We start from the raw sequence: 4,510 nt of genomic DNA, 5'->3' as shown, positions 1-4,510 counted from the left end.
GGATACTAATGACATCAGATTCTGGGTGAGTCGTTGATCTCTACTGATTGGTTAGGGAAAAATCAAATTCCCTCCCCCTTGTAAATCGCCTTCAATGGAGGCGATGTCAGACTGAAGGTTCTGGGAGCTTTAGTCTGACACTCAGGCTAATTTTTTGTATCAGGCTGTTTATTTCTGCTGTAAAGTTGGGCATATTAACATATTAACAACACATCTATAGGGATCGACTTTGTTTTGGAGTCAGCTTCATGCGGCCATTTGATAAACTGCAGTTTTTGGCACTTCAATGTTGGCTTTACTTTTCAGCCTTAGAGGCTGACTCTTGGGATTTGACAATTGTGCTTCTCCATCCAGAGTGCCAGATTGTTGGAGATGAATCAACCTGCAACTGCAGTACTGGGTACATTTGGAGCAATGAAGTGTGCTACTATTACAACTGTTGCCGTGAAACTTCTTGCACACAAAATGTGTCCCACATTACACCACTCTGCGTTGCCAAAGTCAAAGGTAACAGCCCTAATAGATAGATGTCCCTCCTTTAATAAAAGTAACTGTAATCTGAAAGTGTCGCTGTGTACAGCACTACTGTGCTGATAGATTTTCTTTATGTTCTTTACTTTTTCCCATGTGGACAAATGTGCTTGTTGATATATTTGAACTCAACCAATGATGATGTTTGCAACCAATACAGTTCGCCTTACTGGATCAGTAACAACAAAAGGCACTTGGGATTCATCCAAAGAAGACAAGGTACATCTCGCTGTCATCACAAATGTATATTTATGCATTCTTGAAGGTGTCTGCCACTGTAATACATGAGTCACATATAAATGATCTCATGCTTTTTCTTTTCAAAGCTTAAAGCTGAATTTGGAAGGCTGAATGGCTTTGAGTTCCTGAATGTAACTGAGAGGTATTGTACTTTGCAATGATATGGACTTTTACATGTCATTATTTTTTATCAAAGAAGACCTTTGACTGAGATGAGTGGTGCGACAGCACCTTTAACTGTTTGTGACTAGGGTTGGGAATCTTCTGGCACCTCATGGTTCAATTCGATTCCGATTACGATTCAGAGGGCAACAACTTGATTATAAAATGGTTATTGATGAATCTCAATGCATTAATATTTTCTATTTCTATAATTTATTTTTCCTCACTGTGTGACTACTTGATACTTTTAAAACTTTGCATACTGTATTCCTTAGTGATCCATAATAAAATTTAAATATAAAACATTAATTTACTTACCCAGTTTGGCTCTTGTACCGGTCCCTTTTCCCTTCAACCTTAAAGCAAAAATGCTTCTATACCCGAGCTTTAAAACCAGTCGGATTGTATCCATCTGCGGTTGCTCAGGGTAACCCACTGTGGGATATTTTCCCCAGCATAGTATTTGCGTACTGTAATATTTCACTGGAAATAGTTTGCAGTTCACATACTCTTAATGGTTTGCAGCCTTTTTATTTAAAAGTTGCTTGCATTAATGAATGAATTACTTCATATGAAAGCATTTTACAGTCTCTTGCTAGTATAGCAATAACAAAATTAGGGGGAGGTGGCTTGCTGCGCTGTGTCGTTTAATGTCCCCAGTGGTGGAGAGCAGCTTCTCTGTTGCAACTTCAACCCCGGGGAAAGCCAAGACTCTGAACAGGCTGGGCAAAGGAGTTTTTGAGGTGAAACTGACTGAGCATAGAGTGCTCATAGAGTTATTTTCTTCACCACAGAGTTGGTTTATGTTGCGTTATGCTGCAGTGTGTGTGTTGGCCAGCCGGTTTCATTTATTAACATTCCTGCTGAGTAATGTAACTTTAGTCTCTGGGTAATAGCGTAAAAACCATTCACAATACACTTCACATTTATCCCACAATTTTAGCCACTAAAATTAAAACAAGCTCTCAGCTGCCGCCTTTTGTGAAAAAAGGTTCCATGTTAACTTTAGTGTGTGCTGTACTGTAGACTATCCAGGTGCTACACTGCCCTCACAGTTGAATTCCATCTCTCTAGTTCTGTCAATATCATGTTATTAATCAACATTTAGATAATCGATTATTGAAATTTGCAAATCAATGCAGAATCGTCCACGATGCATTGCAATGCATCTAAGCATTAATTATTTCCCACACCCCTATTTGTGACCTAAAGAATTTAGTAGGTAGAGTGTTTTGGAGGGCAGTACAACTTATGGAGGGATGCACTAGTTGTGAGGCTCAGTACAGGCAAAGACAGCATATTTGTCTCTGCTTGATAGGTGCATTTACCCTTTACTCCATTATTCCGATATACCTGCAACAGCAAATTTCCAGGCCTCTTGTCAAATCTTGTAAAAACAAGACCTGGTCATATTATAGATAAAACAGGAAGAATCACTTCAGACCAAGTCTACAGCAGTAACATCAAAGTCTGATTATGCCTTAAATGTATTTTCATATGCATACATCTATGCAGGTTGAAAATGTTTTAACTTGAAACATTTGCAGTTGTTTAAGCTTGTATGACTCCATTTATAGATGTACAGAGACAATAGGAAAAGATAAGAGAGATTAGAGCTCCTGATTAGTTTTGACATCATAAACCCTTGACAAACACAGTGATTAGTGCATACTTCGGCAACAAGCTGCTACAGCTAACATCTGCACAGTCGGTACATTTTTCTGTTTTGTCAAAAATAATTCAGCAGTCGAATTTGTTTGAATAAAGGTAGGTGGGAATTCATCTCGTATTCAAGTCACACCTTAAAAACTGCCTATAATTTAAATATATCATCAGGAAGCTAAGGTTTGTCAGCTGTCCCACCTTGGTTCTGAGCATTCCAGGTGACCATCTCCTATTACTTGCATCTCAAAGACAAACAGATATTTTCTGTCTTATTAACCAATTGTCTTTCATTGATCTTTTCCAAACCTTAAAGGTTAGGAAACACCGACTTTGTCGACTTTGAGGCAGCTGTCAGCATCAAATTGAAGACTTCTAAACTTCAAGAGATTGTGAAAAAAATGGAAACCGAACTTAAAGTTGCTGTTCAGGTTGAAACTGAAGGTCAGTATAAAGGTGTTGCTGTTAATGCCATTTACTTATGTCATGTTAGCTTAACTATTTATTAGTGCATGCTCTCAATATACTGCTGTATTTTTGCAATGAGTATATTTGGCCATGATGCATTAGAATAAGGACTCATAATCTTTGGTTTTTATTAAAAAAAATTAAATCCAGGAATCTATTTTTGTTTTGTTAATTAAATAATATACCATAAATACAACAGAATAATATAAAATGTGTAATACCGGGTCTTAAAAACGTCAATGCCAACACAGTAAGAGGGACCATTGCATCTGGGGTGTAATCGGCAGCATTTTGCATTTTATATCTTATTTTTATCTTTGCTTTCTATCCCCTGACCTTTGCTTATTGCAAGAAGAACTGATTGTGCAGTTAACTGCCGCCAACAGGACTGGATGTGTCAATCAATCAATCAATCAATCAATCAATTTTATTTATAAAGCCCAATATCACAAATCACAATTTGCCTCACAGGGCTTTACAGCATACGACATCCCTCTGTCCTTAGGACCCTCGCAGTGGATAAGAAAGAACTCCCCCTAGAAAAACTTTAATGGGGGAAAAAAATGGTAGAAACCTCAGGAAGAGCAACTGAGGAGGGATCCCTCCTCCAGGACGGACAGACGTGTAATAGATGTCGTACAGAACAGATCAACATAATACATTAACAGTAATCCGTGTGACACAATGAGACAGAAAGAGAGACAGAGAGAGATGCAGGACAGACGGTAACGCTAATAGCTTACAACAACATTTTAGTAATCGTTATCTTTAGTAATCTTTATTTCGAACATGCAAACAAATGAATAAATAGCAGAAGAAAACAAACAAAAACAGTATTTGTAACAAGAACAAGTGTAAAGACACTGAATTAGAAAAATAATCTATAAATAAATAAATAGTAATAATACAAAAGCAAACAATTTACAATACAGACAAAAAAAACAAACAAAAAAGAAACAGAGACGCACTAAGTGGTCTTGTGTTTACATGAAAAGGAGTGGGCTGAAGTAAAAAACTTATTTAATCCCACCCCTCTTCCTAAATCAATATACATTGCTTATCTAGCTTCCTGATATATATATATATATATATATATATATATATATATGTATATATATATATATATATATATATACTGTCATATTAATTATTATTTTAACTAATCTAAATATTTAATTCAGATATTCATTAATGAAAGTAATAATATTCTAATTATAATTCCGGCTACTGTGGTACAATATGTTGCAAGTATATATTAATATCTGATAGTATTCATATGTGACAATGATCATATGTGTATAATAACAGTAGAAGTATGACTAATGATAACAGCAGCAGCAGGAGGCATCTGGCAGGACCACGGCAGCAGCACAACCACACACGTCACACTATCCAGGCACCGCTGTGATACAAGTTAACCTGCGAGACAGTGGAGCACAAAGGCTCC

General features: G+C 36.7%; 1 long non-coding RNA gene across 1 annotated transcript; it reads left to right on the top strand.

The window, feature by feature from the left end:
- The first annotated feature begins 363 nt into the window (after positions 1 to 363).
- LOC126398895 (uncharacterized) lies at positions 364 to 915 on the top strand. The gene is made up of 3 exons (XR_007570831.1): positions 364 to 507; positions 692 to 750; positions 858 to 915. It is a non-coding gene; the product is annotated as an uncharacterized LOC126398895 (long non-coding RNA).
- The last annotated feature ends 3,595 nt before the right edge of the window (positions 916 to 4,510 follow it).

Source organism: Epinephelus moara, chromosome 12, assembly GCF_006386435.1.
Source record: "Epinephelus moara isolate mb chromosome 12, YSFRI_EMoa_1.0, whole genome shotgun sequence".
In the NCBI taxonomy this organism is placed as follows: domain Eukaryota; kingdom Metazoa; phylum Chordata; class Actinopteri; order Perciformes; family Serranidae; genus Epinephelus; species Epinephelus moara.
The sequence above is the reverse complement of the archived record's forward strand: the minus strand, read 5'-3'. Positions and strand labels throughout refer to the sequence as shown.